The sequence below is a fragment of the Cnephaeus nilssonii genome, assembly GCF_951640355.1.
Source record: "Cnephaeus nilssonii genome assembly, chromosome: 3".
In the NCBI taxonomy this organism is placed as follows: domain Eukaryota; kingdom Metazoa; phylum Chordata; class Mammalia; order Chiroptera; family Vespertilionidae; genus Cnephaeus; species Cnephaeus nilssonii.
The window spans coordinates 105,668,160-105,684,221 of record NC_137074.1 but is presented as its reverse complement, the minus strand read 5'-3'; the positions used below and the strand labels follow the sequence as shown (position 1 = coordinate 105,684,221).

General features: G+C 39.0%; 1 pseudogene across 1 annotated transcript; it reads right to left on the bottom strand.

Annotated features, from left to right (window-relative positions):
• Positions 1-8,678: 8,678 nt before the first annotated feature.
• LOC307096778 (cilia- and flagella-associated protein 300-like) lies at positions 8,679-15,803 on the bottom strand (annotated as a pseudogene). Its single transcript has 2 exons — positions 15,661-15,803; positions 8,679-9,195 (listed from the first exon to the last, which is right to left on the bottom strand). The product of its transcript is annotated as a cilia- and flagella-associated protein 300-like (transcript).
• Positions 15,804-16,062: the final 259 nt, after the last annotated feature.

Sequence of the window (16,062 nt, the reverse complement as noted above, 5' to 3'; positions counted from 1 at the left end):
AGTGGGGTATGCTTCAACCCAACCCGAGAAGGTGTCTATGAGAACTAGCAGATACTTGTACTCTGATGCTGGTGGCTTAATCTCTGTGAAATCCACCTCCCAATGCTCTCCTGGGGAATTTCCCTGGGGCCCGAATTCCCAGGGGGACCTTCTTACCTTGCTTAGTATTTACCTGTGCACAGACACTACTTCTAGTGACTATGCTTCTATTACCTTATCTACACCTATGTGGGTAGCCTGGTGTAACTGGGAAACTAACGTCTGACCTAGAGCCTCTGGGACCAACAGTCTGTCATCTGGTCCACCAACCATCTGGTCCTTTGATGGCTTGCTTCTGTTCTGCCAATTTCTCCTCTTGTTTGATGTAGGAGGGGGTCCGTTGTAGGTAGGAGTCCCACAGGGTTACTAAAACTTGTAAAGGCCCCACTGGTTTTTGGGCGGCTTCCTTGGCAGTTTTTGGTCTGTGGCTCTATTTCCTCTGGCTTCAATTCTCTCCCCTTTCTGATGTCCTTTGCAGTGCATTATTAAAACTGCTCTTGGGAGCCAGATGACCTCTAATAAGGCTAATATCTCTTAATGTCCTTTCCGACTGAAGTTGGTAACCCTCTTTCCTGGGGGATGGCACTGTGTCCCCATCGAAGGGCCTGGATTAAGGCCAAAAGTTCAGCTTTTTATACTGATTTCCCCCTGTTGAGCGACTATGCCCAAATGGTGCGGTCCAGGGTGACTACCGCTGTCCCTGCATATTGGATGACATCCTAAACATAACTGCTCCCATCCATGAACAGTACCTCATCTGGTGATGATAGCGGGCCATTTGTCAGGTCTGGGCAAGCTGTTTGTACTACATCTGTTACCTCTGTGCAGTCATGAATGGGTTCTTCCGGATCATCATCTGGAAGCAGGCTTGCAGGGTTGATGGCCAGTGTCGTATGGAACCGGATGCAGGGCTGGTCCAGGAGAAGAGCTTGGCACTGGGTTATCCTGGTGTTTGACATCTATCTCTTTGGAGCACCTCGAAGGAGGGCCTCCACACCATGGGGTGTTGTCAGGGCTAGTTCCTGGCCCAGAGTCTGCTTATCTGCCTCCTTCACCAGCAATGCTGTGGTGTCCACTGCCCAGAGGCACGCTGGCCACCCTGCTGCCACGGGGTCTAGCCTCTTAGACAGATAGACTACATGTCTCTTCCAGGGACCTAGAGTCTGAGTGAGAACCCCTTTGGCAATGCCCCTTACCTCACTCACGTGGAGGTGGAAGGGCTTCGTGACGTCTGGCAAGGCTAGGGCAGGTGCTGAGACGAGAGCATTCTTTAGCTCCTCAAAGGCCCATTGTTCCACTTTGGCCCAGTTCAGCAGCTGCGTTCCCCCAGTACTTGAGTATAGAGGTTTAGTAATCTCCGCGAGCCCCGGTATCCACAGGTTGTAGTATCCAACTGCCACTAGGAATTCCCGCTCCGTCCCCCTCAAAGGATATGATGGCATGTCCAAATAGTTTCTGTAGGAGGTCACATCTACACAGGGGGTATGGGCATTCTGGCATGACCAGAAATGAATGTGTTACCGTGTTCCTTCCAAGGTCCACAGTCCTTTTTGATGTCCAAGGAAAACAGGCAATTTGTCCGGTGGCTTCTGGACTGCTGTCTTCTTAGAGGTTACGGGTCCCATCTGCTCTGTCAAGACTGAATAGGCTGCCCCAGTGTCCACCAGGAAACTAACAGGTTTCCCTCCCACTTGTAAGGTTACCCTGAGGGCTTAATGAAAAGGAACCCCTGTCCTGTCAGTCTTCTTCCTCTAAGTTAAAGAACCTTGGAGTATGAGTCTCCTCTTTCTGCTTCTCTAGCTAACCTGCCAGGACATTCTCTCTTCCAGTGCCCCTGCTTCCTACAATAGGCACACTCATTCCTTTCTATTTGCTGCTGACCTTTTCTTTCTTTCTATGTCCTTCAAAAATGCATAACCATGCCTCAAATCTTCCATTAAGTATTTCTAAACATGTCTAGCAATTAATGTTTCAGTATTGTATGCTAGAAAAGGCAGAGGGAGGAGGGAACAGGCCCAGCACCCTGTTCCCAGGCCTCCAGCCACTTGAAATTCAAAATGCCACATTCTTCCTAAGAGATAAGGATCTCAGATTCTGATAAGCCTGAAAAGGGGAATGGGGGAATTTCTAGCTTCCACTTTTAAGCCCCCTCACAGAACACGGTAAAAAGTGACCAAGGAGTGGTGGGGAGTTCTTGGGTCTCATTGGGGCACAGGGGGTCTCAAGGGAATTTCTCTCCTCGCCACACCTCCAGCTACTCAAAACAACCCCTGGAGGGGATGGACACTGGATGGGCGGAGACAGGGAGCACCTCGCGGGTCCCAGGTGGCGAAGGAGGGCTCCCACTGAGGCGTTTTCATCTGGCAGTCCACTCTCTGTTTCCACTGGGAAAAGTGCTAGCATCCTGCCAATGAAGGTGGCATGGGGGAACCAGTGAGCCCTACACTGCAATCAGACTCCCTGACTTTTCTGAAAAGCCACTCTGCTTGAGTGTGTTTCTATTAAAAATTACTGATCTTAAAACTATAACTTAAGAGATGACATACACATACAAGGACCAAGTGGCCCACAAAATATTTTTCTTTTCTTCTAAAGATTTTGCAATGTACTGTAATCATTAATCACATTAAACTTAAATGGCCAATTGACACAAACACTTCTGAGACCGTTTCTCCACCACTGATTAAGACTGGGTGGTGGCAGGTGTCAGAAATAAGATTCATTTAGTTTTTGAGCTTGCTGGGCAGACTTGGTGACTTTGCCAGCTCTGGCTTCTTTCTTGTAAATAGTTAACTTTAAAATTTGGTCCCTGCTTTAAACCTCTTTGGACTACAATTGTTACAACTTTATACCTTTAAATTAATAAACACAGACAGAAATGTTGTTAGGCGGGCAGATTCCCCCTCTGACAGAGAGCAAGCATCCCTGGTAAGAAGGGATCCCAGTGGCCACTCGGGGGATTGCTATCTGTCAGAGCACTCAGCCTTAAACAAATTAAATGTTCCTTTTTTTCTTCTCACAGACTTCTACATATGAAGAAATAATTATAACCAGGCAGACAAACAGAATATCAAACAAACATCTGTACTTATACCATTTCAGTAAACAAGTATTCATACAGTCTTGGGATCTGAGCAGATAACAGGAACACTGCCTCTAAGTCCCCTGATGGGGGCCTCCCTTTCCAACATCCCAGGACAGGATTCTTGACCCATGTTTCAGCAAAACAGAAATGGCACTCATGTTGGACAAAAGAAACAAGATTAACCTTTTGCACTCGGATGTCTAGTGTGACTCGACACGGTTAGCATTGATAGCAGCTCTTTTTATACTCTTTGAATGTATCAATAATTTGAAATATAAAAAAAATCCAAATAAATAAGTTTGTATTAAAAGAAACTCGTTTTTTATTCTACTGCCACGCTTTGTAAAATCTTGGGTATTTAAAAAATTAAATCCCAAGTAGAATAAAGGAATTGAGAAAAAAGCGAGTGCAAAAAGTTAATAGACTTGCAAACTCCGTGGCCCTGCCACAGCCGCCGCTTTTTCTGGCTCCGCTGCCACCGCCGCCGCAGGCCAGTGGGCGGGACCAGTGTGTTGAAGAAAAAAAAGTTAAAGCCACTCCTGGAGTCCGTCAGAGACTGTGAAGGAAAAGTCATCCTGCAGTCTGGCTCGGGGAGGGACACATTACACATAGAGTATTATTCCAGGAGAGGCAAAACCTTGCAAGGAACCCTGATAAAAAGCTCAGTAATCTAATCACACAGTCAAAGGTTAAACAGGAAGGAAAGAACCACTCAATGTCCTCTATGAGGATTTCAACTAACTGACAACAAACTGACAAAACCTTGACAAATCAAAACTCAACAAATAATACACACATAGGGCCCAAATATGACAGACAAACACAAGACAAAAAGACAAAACAAACAGTCCTGACACCAACACGAAAAAAACACAAAACAAACACCTGTCAGGAGGGAGAACCTCCAGCCCCTTCTGGGGGGTCCCTCTCTCCTCTCGCAGGAGGAGATTTTTTGCGAGCTGAAAGCCTGGATGGCCTCCTGAAAGAAAAGATCTTTAATCCAGTTACAGATGCTATCAGAATCAGGATGAGAGAAGAAGGGAAAGACCAGGTTATGTCCTCTATGAGGATCCTAATAAATAACTGAAATTAAGTCAAATGAAACATATCCACGAAGACAAAAGATTACACAAGACACATAACTAGGGTTAACTTGGTCCATAGATAGTTAATAATAACTTCAGCCTTAGTTCCACGTTGGACTATGATGTCACAGGCAGGGACAGGGCCTGTAAATCTCTCCGCCTTGCGGAGCTGTAATCCCTGTCCCTGGAAGTCTGAGACCACCAAAAGAGATAAGAAAGCCATAAATAAAAGTTCTTTGTTCTTAGAAATATCACAAATTTATACTTTTAAATTAACCTTAGGACTTTAAAAATTCAATTTAATACAGCAAATTCACAAATCAGAGCAAACTGAAACCCTTACTTATACAAACATACAGAGAGAGGAATTTTTATTAGCTAAATGGTATGATTCCCTCCCACTGTGGTAGAGAGCAAACATCTCTGAGAAAAATAACTCAGCAGCGCTGCTTAAGACATTTGCAGACCATCACAGTAGGTCCTATCTTTAAACAAATTAAACAATAGAAAGAGATAACAAATACTCTCATGTGCATAGCCATATAGCACAAAGTAGCTTTTACTTCACACAGACCAGTTAATGAACAGATAATTATGCCAACACAGACAAACATCCATACTCACACTCTCTCTGCAGACTAGCCCAAATTGGAGCTGAGTAGATAATTGAAACAATGCCCAACTCCCCAGACAGGCTTGGGGGCTCTCCAGGCACCCATGCCCCAGAACAGAATTCTCGACCAACATCTTGGTGAGAAACTGCCAGAGGAGTTAAGACTGTGTCCAGTCCCCTCTTCTCGGTAACAAATTGGCTAGTCCCACACACAAACAAACAGCAGAGTGAACCCATAATTCCTTCATCTAAAGAGCCTTCCGAGGGCCAGCCAACCCCAAAGGCTGGCCATTCCACTTCACAGAATTTCCTCAATGTTTCAGACTTCATTTTAATTCCATAATCTCCATCAAATCCCTTTTAAAAATTTTTCAACATGCAATTGAGAACAGTGGGTTTACTCTGTCCCGACCCCATGATGATTGGTGGCGCGAGACAGACAAGGGAGGGGGTGACCTGTTTTCACAGATTCTCACTCAGATGCCCGCCTGGCCACGTCCCTTGGGAGCTTAGATTCATCTTAGCTAAGGTGCACCCATTTAAACCCCAGGCCTGGTCACCTCCACATGGGGGTGAGTCACCGTTATGCCATATGACAAATCGCGGAACCACAGGTTGGGGCACACTCGGACTCTGTAACCGAAGTTGTGGAGCCACACAAAGGAGAAGAGAGGGCAGGCCCTCTCCCTCCACACTCACACACTTTCACCAGACATTCACTCAGAGTTTAAACAACAATCCACCCAATTCCTGATTAATTTGCCTCAGTTTATACTGTTTTATTATTACTCATCTTTAACCATTGCTTGTTAGGTTTCATATCCTCCCATTCAGAAGCCCTAGAGCTCCAAATGGTCCTCCGCATGAAACTGCAGACGAAGGCCACTGCACCCGTGAACCCTTAGTAGCCCACTTCTGATGGGACCCTGACTGCCGCCTCCAAACGACGACCCCCTTTGCCAGCAGGAAGCAGTCAAAAGGATTCGGCATCCATTGTCCCCAACGGCAGTTGGGGTTTCCTAATCTGAGGGGGGACTGAAACAGGAATTTTAGGGGTAAAATAGGACAGATTTAGGAAATTTTAGAAATTAAGGGGACCATGGAGAAGGCACAGGGCTGCAGGGCAGCAGAAGGTATATTTCCATAGAATAGGGGAAGCTGAAAAGCTGCAACAGGTACATTTCCATAGAATGAGGGAGCTGGGAACAGCAAAAGGTCTATATTTACAAAATAAAGAGAAGCTCTTAATCCAGAAGGAGAGGAAGAAAGCCCAAAGGGAATAAAAAAACAATAAGGAAGGAGGAGGGGAGAACCTCACTTGTCCCATGTGAGCCTAGGAGTTACTATAGTAGCCAGCCTAAGGGAATAGTGACCAATCAGAGGGGATATCAAGGCACCAGGATATGCAGCCTTTATAAGCCATAGGAAAAGGGAACCGAGTAGGACCCTTTCCCCCTCCCTACTTTGGAGTCCCTTCTGTGGGACTCTTCCCCCTACCTATGTGGGAGTCTGTACTTGTTCTTCAATAAATCTCTACCTCTGCTATACTACTTTCTGTCGTGGATTCATTCTTCGATTCCGGTGGACAAAGAATCCGGGTTCCAGACCAAAGATTCCGTTTCATTATCTTGAGAAAATGAATTTTCTGAGACTCCCATGGGAGGATGAGATATTATGGAAAGCTTTATTTCTGTGGAATCAAACTCCTGAAGGTTTCTTCTTCCTTTATCCTGCCAAGGGAAAAGTCAAGCTGCATTTTTAGTAGGGCTAGAATTAAAGTCATTGTCCAGACTTTTCGTTCCATGTCTCTGCAGGCTAGCTTAGTTTGTGTTTCAAGTTCCAGTACATCAGTCCATTGCATGTAGGATCCACAGGGCCACATGGCTATGGAGGGAACACAGGCAAACAAGAGAAAAATCAGAGAGCCAGGAGCCACACAAGAACCGAGAGGGAGCTCCTTTTTGGGGGTGGGGGGGTATTATGTATTCCCAAATTTTCATGGGTTTGCAGTGGCTCTGCCTCCTCTGGGCAATGATTTCTGTTTCCAGTTTTGACGACAGGCATCTTACCTATGTCACCCTGACTTTACTGCACATGCACCCATCACCCAGTAATGCGTAGGAAATGGGCTAGTGGTATCCTGGGGCATGTAAATTTGCAGCTTTCTGGTGAAGCTCCTCAAATGATCATGCTTTTAATGTCTTGTCTCCCTTTTGCTTCTTTCCTATTATTAATAACTAGCTAATTAACAGTAACATAATGAGAGGGAGAGTTATTGAAATTTTCCTTTCTTTCATTTCATTGTGTCATTGTTCTTAAATGTGAATATACATCTTCAGGAATTTTTATTTAAATTGATAAGGTCAATTAAAATGTCAAAGTCTGATAAGTATCTATATCACAACTTCTTACTTAGAAAACATGCTATTGATAAAACTAAAGAAAATGGACTAAAGTTTAAGTGAAATAAAAAGAAGTGTATTTTTTTCTTTCACAGCCTTTGATATATAAATATACAATGAAGAAATATAATGAAATAAAACTAAAATTTAAAAAGCTAACAATTCATATTGATAAGAGTTAGCTAGCTAGCTTAATGAGGGAGGGGGTCCAAAGAGGAGAGACATCTTGGCCTGAACAATTAAAGCAGCCATCAGTTAGGTCAAAAGCAGCCCTGACCTGAGCAGCTGAGAAAGTCTTAAGGGTTAATAAAACATCTCCAGCCAGGGCAACTGGGAGAAAGCAATAAGGTAGATCAAAAGCAATTCAAACCCGAACAGATAAGATGGATATATGAAGGATAGAGAAATTCCACAGGATAAGGGGGCAGAAATACATTCACAGAGGATAAAAAACAATCACAGGATATCAGGAAAAATGAAACATTTTCACAGAGGATAGAGGAATGGTACAAAATATGGGGAAAGAAAGAGGCCGGGGGACCATGTGAAATTTGGCCTTTGAAACTGGTACTATGTACAGTGGGTACTAGATTAAGAAAAAGGGTGTCCAGAATATTATAATGTCTCAAGACAAAGAGAGCAGTGGCCACCCTCTTAAGGGGACCCCTCTGTTTCTCCATGCCAGGAGAGTCAGTCTTAGAATTAGAATTTTAGAGACAGTATCTGCTTGCAATATAGTTTCTGTACTTCTCACTTACCACTTTTTGTCCATGGCTTCATTCTTTGAATCCATCTGGACAAGAACCCGGGAAAGAAATCACCCTTGCACCCTGCTCATCAAAAAGACCCCGAATCAATATTAATGACTAGTGGTAGAGATATTTACTTTCCTGACACAATTTCAATCCAGAATTAGTTAGCTTCTAAAATAAAATACATGGAAAATTGAGGACTCACTTCAATCTTAATGCAACAAATGTGAACTAGAATTTTAGTTCTTTGTAACTTTTCATAAAAATTCTGCAAATATGGTGGTATAGATTGTACTAGCTATGGAATTGACCTATGTCAATTTTCCAGACCAGGGGTCCTCAAACTTTTTAAACAGGGGGCCAGTTCACTGTCCCTCAGACTGTTGGAGGGCCGGACTATAGTTTAAAAAAAACTATGAACAAATTCCTGTGCACACTGCAGATATCTTATTTTGAAGTAAAAAAACAAAATGGCAAAAACACCCGCATGTGGCCCGCAGGCTGTAGTTTGAGGACGCGTGTTCCAGACAAATTTAAAGAAAGGTGTCTTGGCATTTGTTTGCTTCTGTTTTAATTGGGGTCTTTAAATTTTACTTGAATTAACTTTTTATTCAAGTAACAATAATTTTATATATAAATCTGTATTAAAATTTAAAAATCATAAATAAAAATACTAAATATAGGTAACCTGAAAGATTATTGTTAAGACATTTCCCTCACACTATAATAGTAGTATAAAATGTGAGCATGACATTTTATAGGATCCACAATAAAGTATGAAAATGTCTGTTCATGACTGTTGAACATAGCAACAGAATCATATGCTGTAACTTTAAAGATGTAAGAGGTCAATTTTTATTTTCTTGGTTTGAGAATTCCTTCCATCCTTATAGATAAGCTTTGTTGTTTCCAGATATGGATTAAGTACATCTTCATATTAACAAAGGGCTCCACCGAGGCAAAGATATTTGAAAAGGCAAAACAGGAACCCTTGTCTATCTAAATATATGAACACTTCATATTTTTCTGAGTCTTACACTAGCAAAACTTTTCATAAATCATCGGAAATAAGAAAGGGATCACAAAAAGAATCTAAACATTTAAAAACATGTCTACTATCTTTTTCAATATCTTCATTATATAACTGGTTAAAAATGACATTAAGAAGTATATGCAAAGAACGTTTATAGCTTCAATGGTTTTCACTTCAGTTTCATAATAAAATCATCCTTCTGATAGGCCTGAAACTTCTGTTCAACCTGAATGCCTACACTTTGATTCTGCCCAGCATGGACCAAAGGTGAAGCTGGCTGGTAGAATAATATAAAGAAGTGATTCTCGATGGTAAGATAATTAAAGCATGAAATTAAATATCAATAGAAGGCCTGGATGTTGTTCTATAGGAACACAATTTTTTCAAAAATAAATTGTGCCAGTTGCCTAGAATGGTTTAGAAAATGTAAACCTAAAAAACTGTGAAGGGGAAAAAAAAGAGATGAGATAGACAAAAATAAAAACTCATCTATTTTAATATACCATATTTTCCGGTGTATAAGATGACTGGACGTATAAGATGACCCCCAACTTTTCCAGTTAAAATAACAAAGGGCTCCACCGGGATATACTCGCCGTATAAGACTATCCCTCTTCCAACGCACACCAAATAAAAATTTAAAAAAACATCAGATTTGATTTCAATATGGTAATTTTAATTCAAATGCTTATGACATGCAGGTACTTAGCAGGAAAACTGTCACTTATAAACATAAGGCTATTTGTCATCAAACATGTAAACATAAAACAGTGCAAGTGGATTAAACTTTTCCTAATTCACTCTAAAGCTGAAAGGAAGGATAAGACAATAAACCCATGGGAGCTGCCATGCTGTTATTTGTATTATAACATCTGTAATATTCTCAATAATACAAATAAATTTTTAAAAATACTCAATTAATCCCAAGAGTACAGAAGTAGAAAGAGGGATACAAAAAAGATGAACATGAGGGCATGTGCCAAGGGGTAGGTCAATGGGGAAATAAAGGAGACATAGGTACTACTATTTATTAATACTTTAAACAATAAAATAACATTTTAAAAAAAAGATGAACAAAAACAAATATTAATATGGTAAGTTTAAACATAAATAAATAAATAATTACATTAAATGTAAATGGTCTGAAAGACCATTTTTCATACTGAATTAAAGCAACTATCAAAAAAAAACCCTAATATATATATATATATATATATATATATATATATATATATATATATAAAATAAAATAAAGGCCAAACTATAGAATATTAAAAGGAAACTTATTTTAAACACTAAATCCCAGAAATATATAAAGTTAAAAATATATCTCACAAACACTAATATTAAGTGATTTATACTACACTGATACTTTTATTGAACAAGGAAAATTATCAACAACAAGAAAACATTTTTTATAAAAACAGTTGTCAACAAGGCTATGGAAAATCAGGTGCATTTGTACACTACCAGTGGGAATGCAAAATGTTATAACCACTATAGAAAGAAATGTAGTGATATTTAGCAAAATTATATCTACATTGGTGTGTGATATATCCACAAAATAAACATTTAAATATGGAATAACTGCCTGTATATGTAAAGAGAAAAATGAAAAAAAGAGAAATGAAGTATTGATACATGCTACCACATTGCTGCCCTTGAAAGCATTTTACTAAGTGAAAGAAATATTGTATGATTTCACTTATTTGAAATATCTAGAATAAGCAAGTCCACAGAGACAAAATAGATTAATGATTGCTTAGGAGTGGGGAAGGAAGAGATGGGGCAGATAGGGATTGATTGCTTAGTGGGGTTTCTTTTAGGACAGGTAAAAAATGTTTTAAAATTAGATTGTGGTGATGGCTACACAAGCATACAGATGTATTTTAAAACACTGAATCGTATATTATAAGTGGGTGAAATTTTTATGTTAATTTATATATTTTATAGAAAATTCCAGATTTTTAAAAATATGTCTGGTATTCTCTAGAAAATATGTAAATATTCTAAAAATTTATATGTCCTTTGTAAGCTTTAAAAATATAGGTATCTAAGTTATTCCTTTTACTTGGAACTCCTATTTCTAACAGAGCCTGATTACTGTCAGAATACAAGTCAAAATTGTTGTGTTGGTAGTAAAACATATCCCTGTTAATTTCAAAATTAACATGGAATATTTCTCAAGCCACAGAGAGCATGGAAATATCATTAACACAAAAATATATTAAGTGATGTTTTGGTATAATCATTTCTGCCCTGTAACCAGACAACAAATGTTTTGCAGTAAAACTCATGTGAAAGTTACTTGTAATGGAAATTTTCAGGAAAGATGTAAAGAAATCTAGAATACAAAATAACAGCCAAACACAATGAACCAGTCTTTCAGAATACCATAAAGTAGATACCCAACATATCTAGATGACTTGGGCTTTGGGGATGAATTTAATCTCATAAACTACACAGCTTTTCTTGGATTCTATAAGAATGTCAGTGGATGAAAGAAACACTGATGTCCAATGACAATGTTTATAGATAAGAAAATAATGATTTAATCACTAAAGATGGTGGAAACTACAAAATTCAGAGAGATAGATCATGCAAAGGTTTAGAGGAGAATCAAGGGATCCTGATTACTTGTCTGATTATCTTTCAGCTAGTCTCATGCTGCCTAGCTTATTAAGTCCACTGGGTGAAAAAGGAATGTAAGTAAACCTTAGTATAACTTTAGAATTGACCCTGTCAGCTATTTTTTCACTGTGTGCAGTTGCTTAAATGTATTGTCTTCAGCAAAAAGCAATGAAAGTAATTGCATAGCATAAAAGTAAATGTTAAATTATAATTAAATTATTCTGCAAACCTATCACACTAAGTTTATGGCCATTTCATCATATTGCAATGGCAGGCAAAACAACAATTAGAAAGAAAGAAATGTTCTAAATTGAGATCTCAACTTTCAGAGAACTCGTCTCCTTGAAGACATCTCAAACATTGTTTATGTCATTACTTTTCATTTCGGTTTTTCAACTGTCAGCTTTTCTTTTATATATACATTTATTGTGATCCTTTTTCTTTGAACAGATAGCCAAACACTGTTAAATTCCAAATTAAATGCTTCTTAGTTTGACTTAGTACAGAAATGTCCTGCTTTATTATTTAAGACTTACTCTATACTTCTTCTCTCAGATTTTGTAATCATTTATTAGCTTTTTCTGAAGACTATCCTGTGAAGGTCATTTTTAGCATGTTCATTTGACAGATGAGACCAAAGACCTTAACTGAGAAAATTATTTTGATTGAGGTGGCAGAATAAGATTGGCCAGGAGTCCAAGGTCACATTAGCACACTCGGTTTCCTATTTTTTCTCATCTCTTCCGTCTTCAACAGAGAAACACAGCTATTTATTTTGTAAACCCCTTTTTCTCCCAGTTGTTCTTATCAGAGCCCCAACTTTCCACAGGAGCCAACACTGCTCATATACCATTTTTTACTTACCCTAAATAAATCTGTGCAAGATACACAAACTTATGTCAGCCATATCAATTTCCTGAAAATATTCATGTGTGTGTGTGTAGACATGTGTGCAAGTGATGGGGTGATTTATTAAAAAAAGACAAAAAAGACGCAGTTCCTACCCTTACAAAGTTCAAAACCTACTGGGAAACAGAATAATATGGCAATAAGCAGCAATTATATATTTACAAAACCCAAACACACACAATATGAAATCTCAATGACATTGAAGTGTCCAGGATGTTTATGGGAATTCCCAGAAAAGGACAGCCCAGAAATCATGACATTTTCCAGAGGAAGGGGCCATATCTGTACAGCTGTAGATTGGCATGTGTTGTGAAAACTGTTTGGGAGGAGCAGCTCAGAGTCAATTTTTTCACATCTATCTTTCTCTTCCTACCATGCACTAGCACTATGAAAAGTGAGGGAACACAAAAGAAATATTAGGTATACTCTGCCCACCTAAATTAAGGTAATTGATAAGGTTATCAGTTAATTACTGCTGAGTGCAGGAAGACAAATGAGTACTTTCTTCATAACAATGAATAAAATAATAAAAAATAAGTGCTAGGAATATAGCACATATAGACTGCTTAGCACAATGCCAGACACAGAGTAATTGCTTAAGAAATATTAGCTACTTTTAGTTCTCAACTAATTGTATAAATAGCTCTTTTCAAATGTACTTTGTACTGCCATAGTAGAATGAGTAGAAGGAGAAGAAAAGGAGGAAAATGATTAGAAAGTGTTGGCATTGATGTTTTAAGTTGAAAAATAAATTGCATGCACAAATACTCTCTAGGTAATTGATATAGCTGTCATAATTTTGTATACTTGCAGAGATTTATTTGGGTTAAGTAAAGACACTAATGCATCATTAATGTTACCTATTTTGTGCTATTCATTATACTATTCATACATAGTTTTATTTACTTCTTACAACAATGAAATAAGAAGGTAGGTAGACATCTCCATTTTACAACTGAGAAAAATAAGGTTCAAAGAAGTTTAAGTCATTTTACCAGGTCATATAGCTAGTAAAAGATAGCACCAGAACTGGATCATTTCTTCAAACCCCAATCTTGCTGTTTTTATAGTCTGTTCCCAAATTCAGAAAACAATAGAACCATGGTTTAATTTAACAAATATTTTCGGAGTGCCTACTTTGTGTCAGAAACTACCTATAAGGTACTACAAAAATAAGAGTGACCTTTTAGGAATGGTCTCTGAACTTATATGGCTAAAAACAACAGAGGAAGATGGACAGATAAAAAGGCAATTGCAAAGCAGAAACCCAGAGCAGCTTGGGAACACATGGTAGGAGATTTAATCTATGGAAGGTTAAGGAAGATTCTCAGAACTGATATCTAAGATGAGACATGAAACAGGATATAAATGAACATGATGAAGTACAAGTCAGGTGAATGATAGAGAAGAACCCATGTGAAGGCTCAGAGACAAAAGTGCAAATCACGAATTTGAGAGTAAGACTCTCCACCAGAGGGTGGGGCTGCGGAGTGGACAAGTGATGAGGTTGAATGATCCAGGTCATGCAATCACTCCTTTGAGAGCCATGACAAAAAAAAAAAAAAAATGATGGCTTTATCCCAAATTAAGATAGGGAGGCTGTGACTCGTTTTAAGCAAGATTGTTAAGTAATTAGACTTATATTTTTAAAAGAACCCTTTTAGTAAAGAAATAAATTAGATTTATGAAAATGACAGTCACATCTTCTCTTGAACCTAGCTTTCACAAAAGCTATTTGGCTTGTGTAAATAATTAGTAGGTGAGCAGCCCAACAGTGAAATATAGTTATGACTTAGGCCAGTGAAAATTGTTATGACTTAAGCCATCTTCAAAGCAAAACAGGCTTGGCCTGACAAGATATTCTGATGAAGTTAACTGTGGGAAACCATCTGTTTAGTGATTGTTGAGGAGGTTTTAATGAAAAACATGCATTTAGCACTCAGTTGGTGACAGGTTCCTGTGACAGCCATAGCTGTCTTGTCATTGAGACGTGGCCATTTTCTGAGCATCCTGAAGGTGGTTCCATTCCAATAAAGGAGAAAATACCTTTTTTTTTTTTTCAGTTTCAGACTTTTATTGCTGTTCCCAAACTCCTAACCCAACACCGTACCTTCAGCAGATGAGTTTGCCTCCTAAGTCACAGAGAAATATAGGCAATTTCATCATATGAATTTCCTCAACTTCCTCCCCTACTATATACAAATGTTCTATTTCTCTCCCTCCCCCAATTTATTTTTTATTACACTTGAAAGAGAAGATAATCTTGCTTCTTAGCTCTAATCCTTGATCTTAATCCTCTTTCCATCCCCTCACTCTTGCATTAGAGCCTCACTAAACCAATATCTCCTTCTTTGTTTTATCTTCTGCCTCTCCCCTTTTGCTTAATCTCTCCCCAAAGTCTCAGTACACTCAATTCTTTCTTATCTAAAAAAACCAAAGAAAACAAAGTTTCCTTAGATAAAAATGGATATGTTTACTCGAATTCAATTTTACAGAACTCATGTTTGTACCAGAATTGCAGTAGGAGGGGGAAAGTGGTGAAGAGAGAAAACTTTCTTGATCTCATACTTGCCTATTACTACTCTTTTTTCCTTCTCTCTTTTAAATACATTGGCTATGATCTAAACGTGCTGCAGTCCTCTTCCATCGTCCACCATTCCAGTTCACCCACTGAAATCTAGATGCTATCCTTGTCATAGTTGCTTTTCTTGTAAAGATTATTGCAGATTGCCCATTGAGTGGACCTTTTTGAATCTTAAATGGGACAGGAAGCCAGAGTGGGCTGGAATTGGGTTTTTCTTTCCCCCTGGTCAGTTAGGCTCTGATAATACCCCAGCAGGTTAGGCTCTGAAAAACTAGTTTCCCCTGACGTCGGGCCTGATGAAGAAGAATGGAGTGCTCTGGTGGGTTTCAAAAAAGTTTCCTTTCGCCTTACTCCCACCAGGAGTATTGTTCTCCAATATTTACTGAGAGCCTGGTTGAGCTCCTGTAGGTAAATCTCACACTGTTGTAGGGACTTCCTTATTACTGAGCCCTCCTAGTGTTTTTAACCCTCAGAATTGTCTACACTGAGCTTCTAGCAATCCATTAATTACAGTCATGTTTTCCTACCTTGGCACTTGTTCCCATGGAGGTTTCTGCTGAGAGTCTCTGCTCTGGTAGTTCATGACTCCTGTATTCAGCTGTCTGTCTCTCATTTCTTTTATGGACACAAGAAGAGGTGTTAATTTTTCAGTCCCTTCAGCTTTTCCCATGTTGTTAGGATGGAACAGTGACTTCCAAGCTCCTTACTTGAAAACCAGAGTTCGTAAGTTGTGTTTTTATCTGCCATTTTCCTAGACTCTTATCAGTCCTGGTAGTTTATCACAATGAATTTTATTTTTAGAAGATCCCACCTATTAATAATGATAATTTTACTTATTCTATTTAATCCTTACAGTTTTTATGCTTTTACTCTGTATAACATTGTGTTGGATTTTTAGTAATATTAAATCAGGAGTAAAAATTGGCATT